The sequence below is a fragment of the Gymnoscopelus microlampas genome (assembly GCF_963454915.1).
Source record: "Gymnoscopelus microlampas genome assembly, chromosome: 3".
NCBI lineage: Eukaryota > Metazoa > Chordata > Actinopteri > Myctophiformes > Myctophidae > Gymnoscopelus > Gymnoscopelus microlampas.
Genome location: NC_139940.1, coordinates 30,965,571 through 30,989,331, shown reverse-complemented (window position 1 = coordinate 30,989,331; position 23,761 = coordinate 30,965,571). Strand labels below are relative to the sequence as shown.

Here is a 23,761-nt window from a genome sequence, read left to right as displayed (position 1 = left end):
CCTTGAAGATCTAATTTAGTATACTCACCTACTACTTACCTTTTGTTATCTGCTAACCTGTATAAAAAAGAGAAAGAAATTACATTATGTGAAAAAGAAATGCTTTATGTTTTCATGTTGATGTTAATATTCAGGACAGTGCTTTATGCTTACATTTGAAGTAACTGACTGAATGTTTCTGTATGTCTTGTATTTTTCAGTTTTACAAAATTATTCAAAGTAAAAGCTACTTCAAGACAAAACACTGGACTGGCTTAAAGGCATTGTAGGGAGTTCAGACATAATCAAAGAAAAAAACTGTTGTCAAACACCGCCCCTCCAGCAGTTCTTTTCCCCGACCACCAGGGGGTGACGCAGGGGGGACTTTTTAAATGAGTCATGCCCAAAATAGGTTGCCTTATGCGGATACAATTCGCGGAAATGCCCGACCCTACGGTTCTCTGAATTTATATTTTTAAATAGGCTCTTTCATGATAAATTGACCACATATATGAAGCTAAACAACTAAATTCTATCCAAACGATTTTTTAAAAGTAAATTATGTGCCTCAAAAAAGAAGTTTGAGAGCGTTTTAAAACCGAAAGTAAAAAGTTGATACGGGCACGGACGCGCACGGACACGCACATGCGTGCGTTAATTTACGACCCGGACATAAACAACATGAACATAAACAGAAGGGAAAATACGGATTTCAGACAGAGGACTGTGTTTCAATGAAGGAAAACACCCCAGCATCATTATATAGTGGCTGATAGAGGGGAGAAAATGCAAAAAAAATATATATACATATTTTTTTAATTTAGGCTTAATGTTCCCTACAATGCCTTTAAAGCTTTATTGTTCGCTAACTGTCAAACTGTTGTTGCCTCACAATGGAGAGGACAGTATACTCATGTTTTCAATCGCTAGTTCATCACCATGATATGTGTTTGGTAAATTATGGTGCATTAATTCTGAAATTAATGATAAAGTAGGGTATGTTTTTAGGGTTTCTGTGAAGACCCGCCCTCGCTGCGGTTGCAGCCAATAGCAGTCGTTTCCGGTACCATTTCGGGACTGGAAGTTCAATGATGGCGGATCGCTGAAAAAGTGGCTTCAAAACGGTCCGTAGAAACCAATGGGGCTTGCTGTGTCCATATGTTTTTTACAGTATATGGTGTGTGCACATGCAGTTTCGCTGCAATCAAGCCAACGGTACCAGAGATTAGCTGTTCACAGACGGACGGACGGCCGGCTGGACGGACGGACGGACAGACGGGGTGCAAAAAATAGTCTCGGCCATGCCTTCGGCCTGGCGGAGACAATGAGGTAATTCTGTATTTATACCTGTCTTAAACAATTCCATTCAATAACTTGTATTCCATACATGTAGTTTAACAGCTTGGAGCAGCTGCATCAACTTCACAATTTGAAAACTGCAACAGTTTTTCAACCACCACATGTTTGTGAAAAAAGAAGGAAGGCATTGAATGAATGGGAGTTCATAGACTTAAGTGTGGATTTGGCCGCCTGTATTGAGCTTAGACATGTTCAATATTAAGATTTTCATCTTTTAACTGCATTCCTCTCTCTGAACTATCAAATGAATTTCAGTTTCTTGGTCTCATCCCATTCTACCTCTCTTTCTCACCTTCTGTATCTGTTTTGTTTATAGTTTTTTCGTTCACTGACAGGGCAACTGGAAAACGTGCAGGACTCTTGAGGACCAGAGAGAGCTCAAGGCCAAGAATGAGGACAATGTTGGGCAACTGAATGACTTGAGCTCACAAAAGGCTAGACTCCAGACGGAGAATGGTGAGAATACTGAATATGATGAATATTTTTACTTTCAACGAACTTGAAGGTTACAAATAAGGAAGATACATACACCAAATATCTTTACCAAATAGAGCCAATCTACAGGCGCACAACGTGTCCCATTGCGGCGCGTTGGGCTTGTAGATCGACTCTTTTTCGCCGAATGTTCATTGTTCAACCAGAATAGGGAATGGATGTAGTGGGACATAAGTGCTTGTATTGGACAGGTATATTGATGCATCGAGATACTACAAAAGAAATAGTGAGCAAACTGTACAGTCAGTCTACACATACAGTTAACTGTATTGGATCTTATCTTATACTCTCAACATAAAGCATGCCATACAGTATGCGGCGGAGGTTCGTGTTTCTCTTTTTACACTACATCCATATATACAGTTCTGTACTTACCTTCATTCAGGCGGCAGCTTAAGGAAGCTCTTATTTCCCAGCTGACTAGAGGCAAGCAGACTTACACTCAGCACTACAGTATACAGTAGAGTGTTCCCAAACCTTTCATGTAGATATGTATTTGGCCACAGACTATCTGAAAAGATGCTGTGCCATGGACCCCCAAAAGAGAAGATTTATCAAAATATTTGAGCTTATTGAGCACTATTTTTGAATAGCCAAAAAAAGTAATAGTGTTTAAAGTGTTCCTCGTTTTGCTGGGGACCCTCTGGAACCCCATCAAGGACCCCTTGAGAGTTTGAGAACCACTGCAGTAGAGCATGTTCGCTTTTACCCACTGGGGGAGAAAAATATTCCACCCTTCTCATAATTTGCACATTAATTCAGGTATCTCTTTGGTTTAAACATGGTTTTATTCCATTGAGTCATCTCCTCAGTGTTAAGTTTTATCTCTCAATGAATACAGGTCAAAGTAAATCTGAATCCTCTGCAGGAGGCTGAGGAGTGCATTGAGTCGGTGAACTCCAAATGTGCCTCCCCTAGAAAAGACCAAGCAGAGACTTCAAGGAGAGGTGGAGGACCTCATAATTGAGCCAAATGGCCTGGCTGCTCCTTTGATATGGTGAAGTTTCCATTCGATTCTGATATGATTATTATGTATCAATTGGAGAGTCAGTGTGCCCAGGAACATTTTGAATGTTAATTTAATTTGGAGAGTGTAAAAATGGACCCACAAGGGTCCATGGAAAACAAGTTTCATGACAGTTTCATGACATCCACCCATTACATTTTAACATCAATACACTTTGACCTGTTAGTCGAAAGGCAATGGTATGACCAAGAGCATTAGGGCTCTTCCTCTGGGGAGCGTGAGTATGTGCTCAGCAAGTTTCATGGTAATCCACCTTGTAAGATATTGAGATATCATGTACATTTTGGCCTAATGGTGGCACTAAAGGAAAGGCCATGGGGTCACCAAAGCAGGAATGGTCATTATCTGGGGAGCATGAAGGTGCACAGCAAAATAATTAATTTCCGAAACATGTTGTTTGGGAGTAAAATGAGATCAAGTAGTCTGGCCTAATGGTGGCGCTACAGGATAGGCCATGGGGCCACACCATCCTCTGGGGTCTATGAAGGTGGACAGCGAATTCCAAGGCAATCCAGGCAGTAGGTGTTTTAGATACGGTCAGACGGATTGACCAACAGCCATTATGGAACCCTGCTGCTAACTGGACAAAAAAGCCGAAATACTATTACAAAATCCCTTCTAACACTAGGTTCTGGAAGAGTGGAAGAGTATGAGGAGGGCCAGGTTGAGCTTGAAGGAGCCCAGAAGGAGGCCAGATCTCTGAGCAGAGAGATCTTCAAGATGAAGAACTTCTACGAGGAGGCCCTGGGTCACCTGGAGACCCTCAAGAGGGAGAACAAGAATCTTCAGCATGTGTCAATAAATATCCAGTATCCACTACTGCATGTGCATATTAAATACGATATGATTTATTTATCTGCTGCTTCAGTGACTCTCAACGTGGAGTCTGGGGAACCAAGGGGTCCTTGAGGGGCCCCAAGGGATCCCCAGATAAATGAATGGTAGTTAATCTTCACCATGCATGTACACAATAAATACAACTTTAGATTAAAATGGCTATTTTGATCAGATCATCTATACCTACAGTACATGGGCAGTAAAGCAATACTGGACCAAACGACAGACCATATCAGACCAAATCATGTCTAACAATAGAAATGAGATTGGGGTCACAGAGATAAAAAAAAACTTATCAAATGGGGTCCTTGGCCTAATGCATATCAAATTGGGGGTCACTTAAATTAAAAAAAGTTGAAAATCACTGTCCTACAAGGAATTTAATTTTTTAGGTCATCTTCCTATCTTATCATCAACCCCATTTATAATATAATGTAACATTATACACTACACACGCACACGCAGACACACGCTCTACTTATTGAGTTTCAGCCCATTTTGTGCGACACTAATGTTTTCTCAATGCTTGAAAATTGCATCTTTGAACCCGGTTCCCTGCGCAAGTCCTGAAATTTTGACCATTGAGCTAATGGAGCATGCCTGCTTGCTCAGGGCATGAATTGAATCTTGACCCTGAGGTAAAAAATTGTGTCAGATCCTGTGTCTAGGTGAGATGTGAACCATTATAAAACTGATAATCGGCTGGTTGTTTAGAACCGGGCTCAAGAGCCACTGTGAGGCCTAGCTGGGTTGTACGGCCAGCTAGTTGTCCTGGTACTCTAGAGAGAGTTAAGATGATCTTCGAGCGTCGCTGAGGACACTGGGTTGTCAGGTGAGCTAATCCTGCTTGGATCGATGCTGGCTACTCTGGAAGGGTTAAGACTGAGTCTAGTGCCGATGAGGAGAGTAGGAGTTGCTCACCTGACAACCCAGTGTCCTAAGCGATTTATATTGCGATTTATATTGAGACAATATAAATGTCTCAATAGAAGAGAGGGTGGGAACCCCAACAACCACCCCAATTGTATAAGTTATATTGTATTAACATACTCTACCATACAGATTGGACACAATTACATTTTATTCATTAAAAAGAGTTACATAGTGCCGCTTTAATAATGAATCATAACTTCAGAATTTATGGCCAGTCTCAAGGCTCAAAAATATGTTTTTACTCACTATATTGACGTGTTTCCTGTTGTCAAAGAGTTTTGGAATGCACTTATTGCTTTCCAACAAAGTTTAGAATCAGGTTTCATAGAACTGTTGGTAACAGTGATAGTAACCAGTACTACTGAATGCCACAGAGGAATATAAGGTATGAAGGCTATGTTGTTTGTTTTCTCTACTGCAGAGGAGATCTCTGACCTTACTGAGCAGATCAGTGAAACAGGAAAGAACATCCATGAGCTGGAGAAGGCCAAGGAGGAGGCATGTGGAGACTGAGAAGGTTGAGCTCCAAACATCTTTTAGAGGAGGTCGAAGTAAGATGTCTGGGGGCCGGGAACTACAAGTTCAAGTTGGAAATCAAGTTGAATTCAAATCTGATTACAATTGCTTATTTACAATTGCTTATATTGAATTAATACAACGAGACACATATTAAGTGAACAGCCTAAAAGAAAAATAATCTACCAGTTAGATAATTCAATAAATCAGTTAGATTCTAACTGATTTATTGAATTAGTTACATGAGAGGTGCCTTTTAATTTGAACAATTTCACACCATAGAGTAACAGTATTGTGTGCTAAATTCAGTTTTGTGACAGAATAACAGGTTTCAAATTACCCAACATTAGGATTTGTGCTACAAATCAGGTTTTGATGCATGCTCATTTGCTCAAAGTCTTTTTTTTTATAGGCTCAGACAAATGCTGTTTTATACAATTGTATGAAACATTTGACTGCAACTGCTTAAATTTCACCAATAAGGGCACCCTGGAGCATGAAGAGTCCAAGGTCCTCTGAACCAGGTGAAGAGCGAGGTGGACCGAAAACTGGCAGAGAGAGGGATGAAGAGATAGAGGAGATGAGGAGGAACAGCCAGAGGATGATTGAATCCATGCAGAGCACCCTGGACTCTGAGGTCAGGAGCAAGAAAGACGCTCTGAGGACCAAGAAGAAGATGGAGGGGGATCTGATCAAAGATCGAGATCCAGCTGAGCCAATGCCAACCCAACCGCATGGCTGCCAAGGCCCAGAAACGGTTGAGGAATGTCCAGGGACAGCTCAAGGTCTGCATGTTACCGAGCGAAAGGTTATCAGTTTAGTTCAGTACAGCAATGCAATGCAGCCCTTGATAGAAATACTTCATGCCAAAAATGAGTATTTTTGTGTGTATTGCATTCTTTCACGGTGGTGATACTCTGAAAGCTGTGTTGGAGTTTCTAAACAGATGTTTTTATATAGTTTTACTGTTGTTTATATGGAATTGGACAACTATTCTTTCAATTCATCAAGTATTCTTTCTGTTTTGTTGTTCTTCATTCACTGTAAAGGAATGCAACACAAACAAAGATTCTCCTTGTATTCAAGGCTTCATGGGGTGAATAATTGATATAAAATAAGTCATTTGGGGATGAAGTATTCCTTTAAACAGCCATTTTGAAGTGGTCAAGTCAAGTATGTTTAGTCCAGACCCTCAAACAAAGGCATGCCCCTAATTTTCTATTCTGTACGATAGTGCTGCAGATCTGGAGGGAATCTGAGGCAATAACTCTTAAATTATTTAAGGAATTCCCCTACAGAATGTTAGCCATTGCTTATAGATACAATTTTGGAGAAAATAAGAAGTTACCTGTCAATTGCAACTACAACTACAATACACAGATTGTTAAATTTAGTTGACTAAATCAACATCTGGCCAATGACCCTCACACCTTTTAATCCTGGTACCTAATAGAGCCCACTTTCATTTTTCCCCTTACCCATACCAAAGATAGAAAAGAAACGTGCAGGTATTATTCACACACCTATTATTCATACAACTGAATCTATAAAAATGAAAAGGTGAATTATCACATTTCTCTAACATTTCTCTTTGTGTTCAGGATGCCCAGGCCAGCTGATGCCCTTGAAGATGCCCTTAGAGGACAAGAGGACATGAAAGGAGCAGGTGGCCATGGTGGAGCGCAGAAACACTCTGATGTTGGCTGAGACCGAGGAGCTGAGAGCTGCGCTGGAGCAGACTGAGAGAGGCTGCAAAGTACTGTAGCTGAGCAGGAGCTGGTGGATGCTCAGGTGTGCCACGTAAGTCACTCACATGGAAGGTGAACCATCCTTCATTTACCACACGAGGCCAGCATTCGACAAAGAACAGCAGATCTACAAGCTCACAAAGGTGTTGCTACGCGATGCGTTGTGATATTGTAGATCTGCTATTTTAGGTGAAGAGATGTTGTTATAGAGGTAGAGTTGTTATAGAGGGAAAACATGAGCGGAACAAGTATAGAGCCCTGGGGGAAGTATAGGATTTAAGTGGTTAAAGGCACATACATTTAGGTTATAAGCACATGCAGTAATTCTTTTTTTGATTTTGATTTGTGGAATGAAAATATGCTGGTACTTTTTTTTTACTCCAGTGTTTACAAACATTCCCAATGTAAACAAGCCTAATACAGCCCCAAAATCCAGCAAATATAGTACAGTTATATTTTGTCTCTCATTTGGCCCATTCATTCTATTTTCTATTTTGGTTGTGGGGTTAGCTATTTGTTTATGTATTTGTAACATCACAGCTTGGGCCCCTAGTTAAATACTAACAGTTTGGGGGCAGTCCCATACCCCAGAGAAACCAATAGTTGTTTATTATTTATTATTTGCTCTTGCACACAAGAAAAAAGGTCTGGGGTATTTTAAAGCTTGCAAAGACAATGTATTATCAGAGTCAACATCATGTATGGAAACATACTTGATGCCTGACTGTTGTTTACTAGAACACCAGTCTCCTGAACACCAAAAAGAAACTTGAGGCTGACCTGGTTCAGATTCAGAGTCAGGTGGACGACTCCGTGCTAGAAGAAAGAAACGCTGAGGAGGAAAGCCAGGAAGGCTATCACTGATGTGAGTCTCTCTCTCTCTCTCTCTCTCTCTCTCTCTCTCTCTCAACCTTTACATCTAGCATGCACAATCAATTCATGTATCAATTAGCTATAAGGCCAAGCATAATTTAAAGCTCCAAATAAAATAGCCAAGAGACTTTCTGTTATACTACATAATCAGCAATATTTAGAAATACATTCCTTGGTGACCATTAGTCATTGATATTTCCTCTTGTATGACAGCTTCTCATCAACATAATATCATACACTGCCAGATTGTCTGTACACATGAATCATTTTGGTACTGTGAGTATTGATGTTGTATAGCAATGGTAATGTAAAAAACAGGCACCTGCCTGATCTCTCATTTCACTAGGAACCAAACTAGCTAGGCTAGATTGTTCTGTTGTCTGGGTTCCATGTTTCTGGTTTTACTCTGGTTTTACTCTGGTCCACTTGGAGCTTCCAGATGACAGAGAACACAGCAAAGTTCAAATTGAATTCTTAAAGTGTAAAATTGTATCCAAATGAATACTATGGATTTAATTGTGTAAATAGGAGAAACGGTGTGTTTTTTTTTTCAAGGCTGATGCCATGATGGCTGGGGAGCTGAAGAAAGAGCAGGACACTAGAGCTCACCTGCAGTGGATGTAGAAGAACGTGGAGGTCACAGTGATGGACCTGTAACACCTCCTGGATGAGAACCTGACCATGCAGGACCTGTAGCACCTCCTGTATGAGACTGAGAACGTGGCCATGAAGGCTTTCTAAATCAGTAGTTCTGCACACTTTCAAGATGTTTCAAAAATGATAAAGAAAACTAGAAAAAGTGCTCCTCGGAGCACAGGTCTCCGCCAGGTCAGGTAGGTTATTGTGGGCCAGCAATGTTCGGAATTCGCTAACCAGGGTGGAATATGAAAAATCGGACAGAACCATCTTGATCCCTTGACTATGGAGATAATGGGCCTCCTGGTGTCGCTATAATAGGGCAATGTTGAAAGGGTGGCATTTGTTCCTCAACGTAGTGCGAATGTGCATGCGAAGTTTCACCGCAATCGGACACTGCGTGCATCATTTGCGGCATTTTGTTCAAAACGGGCCACTCCTGCAAACTTTAGATGTCAATCTTAGCCAATAGAATATGAAAATTCAAACAGATCCATCTTGATCATATGACTATAGAGATCATGTGTACCGATTTGCGTGAAATGTGGATGAAATCTGAAGGAGTAATATCCAAAAATGTGTTTTACATAAGTCGGCCTCCTGGTGGCGCTATAAAAGGTAGATGTGAGAAATGCAGGGCAAAGGTTGTTCCTTGGCCTCTAGGGAGTGCACATACAAAGTTTTACACAGATCGGTGGAGTTATAGGTAAAAACACGAATCGGCCTGTTTTAGCGCCACCATGAGGCTGATTTAAAAAAATTCAAGTGGCATTTCTTCTTCTGCCTAGTGGGAATGTCCGTGCAAAATTTCACGGAAGTTGCATGCTGTGTTCATGATTTGAGGCATTTTGTTCAAAACGGAGTACTCTTGGAAACTTTGGTAGCCATTCTTAGCCAATCAGGATAGAATATGAAAAATCAGAAAAAAACTGTTTCGTTTAATGACTATAGAGATACTGTGTACCGATTTGCGTGACGTTTGGACAATATCTGTAGGAGTACGGTCAAAAAATGTGTTTTGCAAAAAGTGGCCTCCTGGTGGCGCTATAAAAGGCCCATGTGAAAAATGTGGGGCAGAGGTTCTGAATTGGCATCCTGGGAGTGTGTGTGCACAGTTTCCCTGCGATCAAGCCAATGGTGCCGGAGATTAGCTGTTCACAGACGGACGGACGGACGGACGGCCTTTCGGCCTGGCGGAGACAATAACAGATGTACAAGCTCGCAGCGTGGCACGAAGTGACACACTGTGAGCATGTGTGTTTTACTTCATGTCAGTTTTACTTCATGCACATGATGTACTCACTCCAAATACTGTCCAATGCTGACACACTGGCATGAATGGAATCACAACTACTGCCGGTTCCTTGATCACAGAGCACAGAAGCGACAGATTGACTTATATGATGCCCATGTTTCTACCAAAGTTCAACATGTTTTAAATCTGTAATTAGCGGATTGGTAGAATTTTTCTTCTCTCACTGTTTAAAATTATACACCGAACCGAGACGTGGAGCTGATGCTGTTACAGGAGTCTGCAAGTACGAGAGGAGACTGGAGAGTGAAAAAGCTCACCTATATATATATCAGGCATTTTTCACAACCTTGGCTGTCCCCAGGATTCTTCTGACAACATGGCATAAACGGCATGATATTAAAAAACATCAAACACGGCTCTCAATAAAGTGAACTGCGAATGGATTCATTTGAAGTTTCACAAGGTGGTGCTGCAAATTCACTTATTCAAACTGTCAAATTATACAGTATCCCTTCAACCATGACGTCTCTAAAGAATGATATATTTTTCCTCACTCTCTTTTATGGCCATCACACTCACACAGACAGAAGAGGATAAGAAGAATTTGAACCGACTGCAGGATTTGGTCGACAAGCTGCAGCTCAAAGTTAAGACCTACAAAAGACAGTCGGAGGAAGCTGTACAGTAGGTGAAGCACTTTATTACAGAATATGTCAACTACAGCAGCGTAACAGCTCCTTTATTACTTTAGCTATTTTGATGCTGTTCCCAAAAGTATGAAGTGTTGATTCTGTTCATTTGTTATCCTTTTTGTGTTGGTGCCAACTGTTTTATGTCTCGACTGCATGGCTTATAAAACAAACCGTTCCTCAGTGAATACTTATTTTACTACTTCAGCTTCAGGATGGTGAAGACTTATTTTACTACTTCAGCTACTACTGGAATTGCAATTTTCATTTCAGAATGCTACAGTGAGCATATAACTGATTTTATTTCAACATTCCACATTGAATGTCTGTGAAACTCTGTGTCACTCTACACCACTGTTTCTCAATGTCGGGTCCGGGTACCACCAGTGGTCCAAATGAACTCTTATGGGTCTATAACTCTGAGAGTTAAATAAACACTCAGGATTTTATAGTGTTTTATAGTTCTCTACTTTAACATTTAAACGTTCAACAGGAGGAGCAGGCCAACGCTCACCTGTCCAGGTTCAGGAAGGTGCAGCATGAGCTGGAGGAGGCCCAGGAGAGAGCAGACAACGCTGAGTCACAGGTCAACAAACTGAGAGCCAAGAGCCGCGAAGCTGGAAAGCTACGGTTGTAACAGACCTGAGGCTGATTCTACAAATGCCTTCTAAATCAGTAGTTCTCACACTTTCAAGATCTTTCAAAGATTTACAAAACAAATTGCAGATGTAAAAGTTTGCAACACGGGACGAAGTGACGCGCTATGTGAGCTTGTATATCTGCTATTTTTGAATAGCCAAAGCAAAAATCTAAAATGACACAGATGCTTTCCCGGTTTTAATGGGTTAAGAAACATGCATTCAGTGTGTTCATGATAGGATACATTTCAGGATTTTATATTTTTTATGATTTATTCTTATTTACAGTCACACTTACAAACTATTCAACAAAAATGACATTCCAGAATAGTATCATAGCAGAATAAAAAAAACTACAACTATATACATACACAACAAAAGTCTCCACAGTATTTTCTTTTATCATGTGGGCTACTCTTACTACTGAAGTATCATAGAAAACGATTTTAAAGTGAGCTGAATAGCCTATCTAGGTCAGTATTCTAATTTGATGATGGTTATTAAAAAGGCGCATAGGATATTATGGAGTAATATTCCATCCATACATCAGTGCCTGTGGCATATTTTATTGTGTCTTTCAATTCTGTCCCTGTAGGGAAGCGAGGCGGCTGAGTAAAGAGACCATATCCATGTGAGGTATATCTCAACAGCACTCATAAAATATGAACTGCCTGTTGAATCCTTTTCTGCAACACTTCAATAAACAGCCATTTTATTCACAATTCTGTCACTGCAGCGTTGATTCTTGAGAATGCAGGAGAAAGAAATGTACACCTGGCAAAACAAATGTTTGCATCACTATTACACCTAGTTTTGAATATTCTGTGCGAACACACATCGAGACTGTGATACCTGGGTGGCAGTGGCTCAGGAGGTAGAGCGACCGTCTTGGAATCTGAAGGTTCCCAACGTTTCGATCCCCGGTGTCCTTGAGCAAGACACTGAACCCATAATTGCCTCCCGATGAGCAGGTTAGTGCCTTGCATGGTTTCCTCTACAATGGGTGAATGTGAAATACATGGAAAGTGCTTGAGAGAGAGAGAGAGAGAGATTTATCATGTTATTTTAGACAGCATTGCTTAATCCTACCCTCAATAGAAATGATTACAAAACGTACAACAGAAAGCAGACGGGCTAGGTGACAACTGGTACTGCACTAGTACTTTATAAACATACACCTGTGACAGCATTACATCAATATTACTGTGCCAAACACATTGTGTTGCCACATCACTAAGTTGCCTGGCAACCATTCTAATGAATGTTGCTGAAGGAACTGCATTTATTGGCGGAAGAATGTTTATTTGTTATAAATAAATTATTGCATTTTGTTGTTGTTATTGATGCGTGTTTGTTTTATGAAAACTTGCCAGGTATATGTAGTAACTGTTTTATAAAAGCAATAAGCCAGTGATTTTAGAACAGCTATGGGGCGTTGTTAGGCATGACGTGAAGCAGAGTGCCTAACAACGCCCCTTAGCTGTTCTAATATCACTGTAAACCATGGCCTCACGTGGCTTATTGCTTTATTAAATGCACACACAGACATATACAGTGCATAGACACAGGCACAAATACAAGCTTTCAAATGTCAAAGAGCCCTCCTGCCGTGTAGTAAGAACAGTCACGGTGTCCTTTGCTGTCATGGCCATAGCGTTAATGTTGACTGGCCTTATTCCTCTTTGTCTCTCCCTTGCCACGTCTCCAGCCTTCTGTCTTTCCGTCTCTCGTGCTCTCTCTTCCTTGCCATGAGGACAATTGTGTCTGGGAGGGAATTCAAATTAAAACTACAAACCTATAACTCGTTGTATTCGGGAAGCACATGCAAACAAAAGCAAGGATGGAGGGACGTCCTGTCAAGTCTGGCGTAGTGGCACACATGGGCGTCTTCACAGTCCATGAACAGAAGATAAACCTGCTTCAAGCAAGGAATGCTCATTTACAGTACACACAAACACAGAAGTATGGAATATGTAGATGGATACACATGTAGGCTACTGTAGACTAACATACACAAACACACACACATAAAAACTCTCTCTCTCTCACACGCACACGCCCGCCCACACACAAACATGAACATGCACACGCACACGCACACGCACACGCACACACACACACACACACACACACACACACACACACACACACACACACACACACACACACACACAAATGTACACACACATGTGCACGCGCACACACCAGCGGCACACATCCACAAACTCAATAGGTGGTCTGACAGAAGTGGTTTGTTGTGCATGAATGCCCCTGAAATTTCATTGTGTTGCATCAGCCCCTGTAGGTTTTTTATATTCACTGGTTAAATTACAGTACCTCACCTTTATTGCTGAGCCCCAATTCATTTACACGTGGAATATGGCAGAATCTGCAGTTTGAGTCACACATGCAACCTAAGTGACATACAGTCATAAACAATTTTCATACCTACTTCACAAAGATTGTTCCCCTGCACAAGGCCATTCTCCCCTCATTTTCACTACATAAAATGTTGTTGGCCATATGCTACGGTAGCAGTGCTTATCCATGCTTTCCTAGTTTCCCAATTTGCAAGTGAAAGCTTTTGCTAGTGACATAAGATCGGAGGAACCATTCAGTATGGGATCTGTGGAATAGATGGATAATACCCTGCCTATTGCTTTGCTTGTAGTATGCTCTTGCATTTAACATATATTTTGTTGATCCTAACTCACCACAGTATGTTATTCATGCTCAGTTTCACCCAGTGTCTCCTTATATCTACTTAAAGGGTGTGTAAGTGACTGTTAAAAGCTCTATATTCCCATGTTAATGTTAGTGTTTGTTCCTTAAGAGTCTCCCCGTTTCTCCAGCTCCTTAGTAAATGGAAAATACATTTTCAGATCGGGATACCAATTTCATCCAATCAGGAGAGGTAACTCATACAGATGTAGGAATGAGCAGACACAATTGGAATTGGAACGAGCTGATAAATGGGTACTCTTTCCTGATTGGATGAAATTGGTGACCCACATGGGAACGTATTTTCTGTTTATTGAAGAGCTGGAGAGACGGGGAGACGCCTGTTACTGAACAAACACTCTATAGCAATGAATCAGAATATTCTAGAGATTTCACTTTTTAGCAAAAACAAAACGAAAGACTATGAAAAAAAAACTGTTTTGTTTTAAATAAAAAATATCACTTACAGCACCGGGTAATATTGTCCACCTCCATTCGGTCTCCAGACAGACAAACAGGATCACAGACAGGCAGAAAGAAAGATACATCCTTTTATTAATTCATTAGATTTTAGTCCACACACTGATGCATAAATAAGGCCTCGAGACATCTTGCATAAGGACATGCATAAATTACCGCACATCTGTGACTAAAAGATGGTTTATTCTGGTGTGTAAACGTGTTAGTCAGCTGTAAGTGATGCAAGTAGCAACAGAAGCCAAGTTGCATTTACACAGGAAGAGAAAGTCGGCATTAATAACACTCCAGGCATGAGCAGGTGCTCTCCCAGTGTAATGTAGAATAGTGCAGCAGTAGGATGAGTTAGAATTCATATAACGTCTCACAAACATCAGCAGTATCAGCTATGAGGGTAAAACAGTGTTAGTTTCATCGACTAAAACTATGATAAAAAATGTTCGCCGACTACCATTTTTAAATGCATTTTTTATGCTATGTTGATGAATTGAATACATAGGACCACAATGGAAACAAGTCCCCCCAGCTTTTTTGTGTTATCCTTTTAGCCTTAACTCATTGACTGCCAGAGTTAAAACACGTCTGCCCTTGCCAGCGATTTAGAGCGTTTTTATACTAACCTTTGAAAAATCATAGAATATTATTCTTCACAACGATCCACCCGGTGATCACCTCAAAAGATGTTGGGGGCCCTCGGAGAATTGGGGGGGGAAAGCGTGCCGTCGGAATAATCCATTCCATATTCATGGGCAGTTGAATGTGGCTTGTTTTCGCCAAAGAGCGACAGAAAGCAGAGAAAATGTGACTTTTATAAATTCTATTATACTAAACGAAACCAGCTTCATTTTGGTGTGATCACGTGATTTCAGGGTGTACTCTTCTTGGGTGATCCTGGGATCCTTCACAGGCTACGGAACAGCGCCCTCTATCGTAAAACACTGAAAACACCACATGACGAGCATCAATGGCGGTGTGAGCCTGGGGTGAATGGACGAGTATAATCGTCAATGGCAGTTATGTCTTACTGTACCACGTGCTGTTTAAATTTCTGAAGCACTTTGTGAATTGCAAAAAATATTAAAGTGTGTTATAAATAAAAATGCGTTATAAATAAAATGTATTCCATTTTGGACTAACCATTATATTTGAGTGAAATAAACAACTTATGATATAACGTCCCACACCTCATGGAAGTTGAGTATAGAGTTGTCAGGGAGTGAAGACTGCTGAAAGACTCGTGTGGCAGTTGAAAGACAAGTTAATTATCGTCCAATGACAAACTGCATCGTTTTCTTTCCAACTGAATTTATTCTCCTGGTGAATTAGCTACATAGTTGCTTAGCATTGACTTTTCCATTTGAATGTATGGGCTGTCAGGGGTTGGTATTGCAACTCTAGATTCCAGATATTAAAAATAGGATCTAGAGTTGCTTACGGCTAGTGACAGGGTAGCTGTATTGGTTCATTACTGGCTTGGTGGCAAAACCTGTCTATGTAGAACTATTGAGATTTCTTTCTTTCTCTCTCTTTTCTCTGTCTATGTATGCCTTGTCCTAAGACTTGTTGTACCATGGTACTCCAAGTGTTACTTTCCTCAACGATGACAATGACGAAATGTTTTTAGTGGGGAAAACTTAGCATTTCAGACCTGTTGCTGCTACATATCTATACAAAAACGGTTGCTGTTCCCAACTTCCCCAAAGGTAATAATGAGTTAACTCTTTTAACGCCATTGACTCAAAAATCTGTGATCGGGCTGTTCTGTTTATATTTCACCAAATACTGTTTTTGTTTTTTTTCACACTCACCCGGATCCAGATTCAGTTCCGTTTCAGGTTTTTGCTTTTCTTTTTTAGGCATTTTAGGCGAGAATAGGGAAACACGCGTTTTTTCACACGGTATAATAAACGCACGGGACCTCTAGTTCTACTTTCTTTGGTCTGGATGACGAACAAGGGGGCCGAGTGAGTGAGCGAGTATATCAACATGTGGATCTGCTGCTCTCTGGTGGCCGTCTGTGGTGTGTGCAGACAAGCTCTATGCAGACTAACTTAAATGAATTTAAATAACAAAAAAACAAAAAAACGAAAATCGCTGGCACTGGGCAGTACTTTATGAAAATACTCTGGCAGTCAAAGAATCAGATCCAGATCACATGGATAGCCATGAACAATGACTTGCAACTTATAGGCCAGATTCATGTTACCTGGAAGGTATGGTTTCAATTAGACATGTCTTCCCACACAAAAACAACAAAATCTGTCAACAAGAAACACACGTTACCGTGGGAAGTAGGGGTGCTGGGGGGGCTGCAGCACCCCCTGAAAATAATGTATGAAAAAAAGAAAAATAATAAATAAATAGATACAATATTTTTTTTTTAATTGCATAATGTGCCTGTTGTTGTTGGTTGTTATTTGGGGGGGATTTAGTGTAATATGTGTTCTGGAACCGAATGAACCGAATGAAAGTAACCCCCCAAAAAAGTAACAAATCCAGAAAAAAAACACGAATTTTCGCGCGCGTGCATGCATGTGTGCGCATACAGCACCATTAACCTAAAACGTCTTCCCGCGGCAATGGAAACGCATATTCTTTGTTTCCAACTGCACTAGTAAATTGTGCATCAAATCCAGTATTATACTACTGAATATATAGCACATCACAATGTTCTTTCATGGGGGTAGGCGATATCCGTATGAGCCAATATTTCCTCATCCCGCCTGCCTCCTGTCTCAATAAATAAGAAAGAAAACACTCCATTCTTTCAATTTTAGAGAAATTCAGTGGGCGGGCATGTAATGTATGCATGCACACATGCATGCACTCAAAGAAAACCCACAGACTAAATCACACCCAAGCACAAATGCAGATACAGTTCCTAAGGTGCACACACAGGAACACATGCATTCACACTGGCAAGTGTGTAATCACTTTTTTACTCTCTTGCTCCGTCTCACATACACACATTCCTGTCAAACATGGTTTCTTCTGCAAAGGTAACAACAACTGTGCCTTTCATCACAGCAGAGAAGACAACGTGTGCAAGATGTTGACAGTTACACATGCAGCCACTGAATTCCCTTCAACCCTGCTGCTATTTTTAACTATTGACATTGTTTTTGTCCCCCTTTTTTTTTACACAAACTTTCTCATAATGTGCTGAAGGATTCCTTTAATATTGTCTTGTGTGCACGTGGAACACTTAATTTCTGTTTTGTGTTGCTCTGTTCTGCATCGTTCTGGTGTATTCATCCCTTAAATCACAAGAACACTAGCGCTCCTATTCCATTCGGTGAAAATAGCAGAAAATAGCCGATCTGCAAGCTCACAACGCGCCGTGTTGCGACTCGTTGTGAGCTTGTAGATCGGCTATTTTCGTCTCAGAGTTTTGATGAAGGCTGGGAGGAAAGGAGGGGGCCTAATGACCTCTGGTGGACTCCATTCAACGAAGCTTAGGGTTAAAGTGGTTAACCCTTGACATTCTATACTGCTGCACTATGATCTGGTCTACTTTGGTATTGGAAGTTATTTTCACTGCATCAGGTGCAGCAAGTTACAGTTGATGGTCTGGTGTCAGTGGGCCTGGCTCAGGCTTTACTGAGATCTCACTTCCTTCACACTTCCTCTGCAGGGTTAACGGTTTGAAGGCTCATAGGGGGCCTACACTTCCTCTCTGACTTATAGCTATCTGCCAGACAACAAATCGTTCAGGACGGCTCATTGTTCTCAATGGAATTTACAAATGAAAAGAAAATGCACAGTCACACTTCATTCCCTTTCTTAACCTGAAATGAACTGAGCAAAAATATCCAATAGCTGACATGTGTCATACAGTACTTACCCTGTAGTGTTAACGATTCATTTTGAATAATTTATTTGTTTCTGTCTGTCTGTCTGTCTGTCTGTCTAGCTGAGTAACAGTATACAGCAGCTATCCATTTAGCTGTAACGGTATACAGTACCTATCCATATAGCTGTTTAACAATATGTGTATCTACATCTACTGTAGCTGTGCAACAGCACATTTATCCAGCTGTGTATCTGTAGGTTTATCTAGCTATGTAGCTGTGTAACTGTTTGTAACAGTATGTTTGGATGAAGTTTCTGAGTAGATAGCTAATGAATAATTGTGACTGACATTCATTTCTTTATCATTCTCTAACACATTAAATTAATTCAATATCAATGAAGTGATTCAATACGGTTCCGCTCAATTCAGTGCTGATGTAATCATTTTAATAGGCATGCAATAACATTAACCTACACTCTAATGACACGATTTTAGCTGCCACTGGATTCATTTGAACTTGCGTTCAACTCTGTTTTAAATCCATTGATGAGAACTACAAAGGAACTTTGCCTCAGACTGACACTTGTGTTCTGTATTAATAATGCAGATGTGTTATCAGAACCCACAGTGTGCCATTCACGCTATTGGCTCTTCTACACTACAAAGGGTAACCTTCCATAACCTGAATATTTCCAGAACTTGTGAATTTCAATGAGTTTTTTTTTGTTTACGTTTTCATTATAATCAGAACATAAGGGGAGGTACGACTTTAAAAAAAAAACATAAAAAGGCTCATAAAAAGGCTATTTTCAAAAAGAAAAATGAAATTATAAGTTCTGAGACTTGGTTCCCAAATTAGGTTCTGAGAAGCTTATCTGAAACCCAGCCGTAGCGTTTGGAAACACGCGCAGAACCTGTGAAATACGTTTAATGGCACGGAATGATTCACTTAGTTCTTGTTGTCGAAAAAAAGAGCTGTGATGGAAAGCCTTTGACTTTCCTGTCTGGTGGGTTGACTGGGGGCCCAGGGTAGAGGAAGTGTGATAAACTGCCCATGGAACATATAGATAGAAGCTCTCCCTCTGACCACTGTGGCCAGGAATAGCAACCTGATGCAACGTTTACACGGGGTGCAGAAGAAAACTGTCAAAAACCACACGGTGCAATGATACGACCTCAAGACAAAGCTGTAGAACAGCCATTCCCAACCTGTGGGGCCTAGCCCAAATAATTAACAATACAATTTTAATTATAATATAACATTAAAATAACGTAACAAAAATATGACATGGTATTATTTCTTTCTTTTTTTTTTAACTTAAAGTATAAGTTAGTTCCATTGATCCAAGCCGGAACACAATCGATTGATTGATCATTAGAATAAGCCATTTAGACCTGAGGCCGATTCTACGTTTTCTGAAAACTTCAAATATTTATTCAAAAATTACAAAAAAAAAATGTTGCACGCGGCCCACCCATCTGACCACTTAAGTTAACTATCACTGTTAAGAGGTCGGATGGGTGGGCCGCGAACGCTCTCAAGATTTTCAAGTGGGCCCTGATCTCGCCCCTCCTGGAAAAGGTTAGGAACCACTGCTGTAGTACTACAGTATTAGATCACCACAGTGGCAGTTGTTACAGTAGGTGATCACTGTAAATAAATGTAAAACATATTTCAATATTCTTTACATTTCATATTATCCTACAATAGGTCACATTTGATTTTCCAAAGAAAAGACTCAAGACTTCCGCTAATTGTCTATCAGTGGCGTCGTTAGGGGGGGGCTTCGGTGGCTATAGCCACCAATGTTTTATCCAAAGCCACCAATAAAAAAAATTATAAAAATAAAAAAAACCCTAACCTAACCCTACCCCTAACCCTAAAACCGAAATAAAGTAACAAAAAACGGGTAAAAAAGTACCCAAATCCACCGAAATCGCGCGCGCGCACAGGGGGGGCGCGCGCGTGCATGTGTCCGTTGCCTGGTGGGCTAAGCCCCCAACCAAGTAGAGACCTAGCGACGCCCCTGTTGTCTATACTTTAAAAATGTATTAGAATTATGTTTCAGTTCTAGTAAGACATCCATCAGACAAATACATGACCATGAGATATGTGACAGTGAGAAGGCATCAAATTAATGGAGTGGCTACCCACACCACCAAGTGGAAATGAATACAGGACCATCTTCCATTGCCCAGCTGTGTAATGTAGAGCCATATTGAACATGTTTAGTGTATAACAGTCATACATCATTAAGTGTCATCAGACTTAAACCAAAACCGTGCTATGAGTAAAACATAATATACAATCCTTCTTTACCTGTTTCTTGACAATATGATAAAAAACTTCAACGGTCATGTGGGAAATCAGTAGGAGGCGTAAGGGGGGCACTAGAGGGAAGGTCATGACTTATGATTGAGTCACCAACATCAGCCAGGTTCATTCTCCTGGGAGTATTAGTGTGCTCAGCCAGTTTCATTAGATATATTGTGTGCAAGTATAATGTTTGGCCTAATGGTGGAACTATTTGGTCTGGCCCCGCTTGGTTGTGATTGGATTTCCCTGCCCCCAAAGTTGTGGGGCACCAATCAGGGCCCAGTGCAAATATGGGGCAGGTTTATCACCAGAGGCAATTTTTTGGTATTCGCCCCTTGGAAATGCAGGTTCCACACAGAGATCGTAGACTAATATCTACGCAGTGATATTAGTCTATTGGCCATGACAGGCTAGGAGCCTATGACACTAGAGGGGCTAAAAATATGAATAGTTCCAATCTGGTAGTTTCTGAACTAAAATTCCATTCATAGAATTCGAACATTATGGTTCAAACATTATAGTTCGCCAGTACACAAGCACATTCATTTTTCAAAAATAGTTGGCACTATCTTCTTCATCAGCTGGTTGTCATGACATATGTTTTACACATATGTTTTATACGTCTCTGCGTTTTATATGTTCTTCCAAACTATGGTTTAAATAACTTCAGTAGGCACAATCTACATTTTCGGTATTAATTATGAGCAGTATATGAGGCCACAGCCATTTGGTTATCTGTGAATAATGAACTCCCTCCAGCCAATCAGAATCAAGTATTCCCCATGGCCATGGTATATTAAATTAAAGTTCTATGTTGAAATAACAACGGCATGTAAGTTGCATAATGAAATACATACTGAAACATGCGAGGTCAAGAAGTGTTGTCATATGTAGCAAAGTCTTGACATATTCCTTCAGAGTTGTACATATTGTATGAGTACATGTCCTCGATGTTATCATGGGTCCCATGAGACCAAAGTGTGTTCATTACTAGTTAATAGATACAGCACACATGCATGTTAATGTTGATACACTGACACACAGACATAGATACAGTGTGTATGTGCACACATGTTAAATTATGTGAATATGTTGTTCTGACCATATATTGTAACATCTATGCTCGTTCAGATCTACACACATCAAAAGCACACGATGGCGCCCCTAAATGACAAAGTGAATAAGGACATAGTGCATGTCATATGTGCATTTCACATAAGCATTTCACTATCTGCTGATGAATCCGAACAAGAAACTGGGACAAGAACATTATATGCTGTTTCAAATGTAGAATGTTCAAAAATTGCATTAGTAAAAAGCCAATGTTGCTGTATGACAAAAAGTAATAAGGCATAGCCATAAGTCCCAAATATTACCATATAACATATTTTCAAATTGATGACCATGCCTTTTGATAATTCAATGTTCTTTTTTGTTTAATGAACCTAAGGGCATGAGACAAAATGCAGAGGCACAATTTTTTTTATGTTGCATCACTGTAGCCTACTACATGGTATATAAAATCACTTTTAATAGCTGGAAACCCTTGATGTTACAAACACACCACCACAGAATCAAAGGCGGTCTAACTTTAAAATTAATTTTTAACAATGACTTATTTTCTATCAATTACCGCGTTTTTTTGCCGCGGTCCTAAGCCAATAATTTGATGACTTGCGGAGTCTAGTTGGGGAACATCCTCGATATGAATTAAAATGGAGGTATGCTGAGTCTGGGAACAACCTCTATATAAATAATTATCTTAATTAAAATGTATTTATTTTTGTACAACCAACCATATATCTCAAACACAATCATAGTATTCTCATATACAGAAACAGAATCCCAGACATTGTTTTAAATATTGCCATTTGCCATTTTAGTTACACAGTAAAGTCTTCAGTGTTAATTTGATTATTTCTGATTCTGATTTGATTATGTACGTCACAACACAAATGTTCAATCTCTTCTTTGTTCCCATGGCCATGCTCCTGTCCTTGCAGATGTTGTTACCATCCCATACTTTGTGCCTTCTTTCCTTCCCCCTTCTTGTGTGAATATCTGTAACACAAACGAGATCAACGAATCATATTATACAAATGCATCACATTAAAGAGATAGTTCACCCAAAATAAATTACTTTTTGAAGACCATTGACCAGAGATACAAATTGTGTTAAATTGAACTAATTGTGTCCGTGGTCTACTCTAATGCGTATCACACCGGGGGTCCTGGAAGTGAAAACGGTTCAGAATCACTGCACTGGGACACTGTCATTACGTCATTAACATTCCACAGCGTATGGCACGTTAATGACTGCTCCAACCATTCCAGCAACCATCGTTTGCTAGTTAACCGTACCCTGTAAGTATCCAGATTGACCTAAGTGTACAGTATGTATAGCCGTGGATGATACATCATGGCATACTGTAAGCTCTGCAGGCCAATTAACTGTCAACTGCAAAGCATTTCCAATCATTATCGTCTGAAATTTGCGGGTAGAGATTTACTATACATTTATCCTACTGCTGTGCAAATGACAAGCTCAAGTTTAGCAACCCCCCCCAAAAAATGTATTCTATCCCTGTTAAGGAGGTCAGTTCCATATAGTATGATGATTAGGGATAGTGACAGTATTCTGCCCCAGACTGTCTGTCTGGTGTTTCAGACAGCCAGACAGAATGGCTGTGTGTCACCAGTGAGCATTCCAGTTATGACTCAACACTTGGGCTTATTAACCCTCACCATGACAAATCCTGCTACCGAGATAACAGTGAAACACACATATTAGAATGCCTGCAAAAAATAAGGAAATCATTAAATGAAGAAACTGGTCGAATTATTGAAGATAAGTAAAGATACGTTCTGGCAAGGCTTGAAAAAACAACAACAAACGTATTAACTACAGTATGACCATAGAGTTAAAAAATAACAGAGAGGGCACCGGATATCCCCTCCCATCCACTTGCATTGAATTGCTCACACAGCATACGATATTTCAACATTAGTCTACTGTTCATTGTAAAAAATCATAATGTGGTGTTTAGCTGAAATACATTATCAGGATCATTTCCAGGAACATAAATGAGGAAGTATTCAATGTGAAAGGTATGATGAAAACATATCCAATTGTACAGTAGGCCTATACGACTACATTCTAATCAAATGATATAGTCCTTGTCCCTGTGTGTGGTCATGAGAGGCACAATTGCTTTGGTTTACAGTGAAAGCATTAACACAGTCTAGCCTACTCACGTGACCCTTCCTACAGAATACACAACACACTTATGAAGCATACAGTACAATGTACTCAGCTCTCATACTGTACAGTACTGGTGGCACCTTGTTTGTAAACAAAGAGCAGAGCAGAGGAGGAGAGGAGAGGTTACAATGTCATCGCTTCTTTACTTTGCACTTCTTTCTCTTTAATTTTCATTGCCTCCCTCAAGTCCCTCTACAATTTAACTC

The 23,761-nt window shown here is 40.2% G+C and overlaps 1 long non-coding RNA gene across 1 annotated transcript in view; it reads right to left on the bottom strand.

Annotated features, from left to right (window-relative positions):
- Positions 1-22,015: 22,015 nt before the first annotated feature.
- Positions 22,016-23,761, bottom strand: part of LOC311042125 — a 172,919-nt gene continuing 171,173 nt past the window's right edge. Inside the window, exon 6 of the long non-coding RNA XR_014600460.1 lies at positions 22,016-22,354. This is a non-coding gene — a long non-coding RNA (uncharacterized lncRNA). The remainder of the gene's footprint in view (positions 22,355-23,761) is intronic.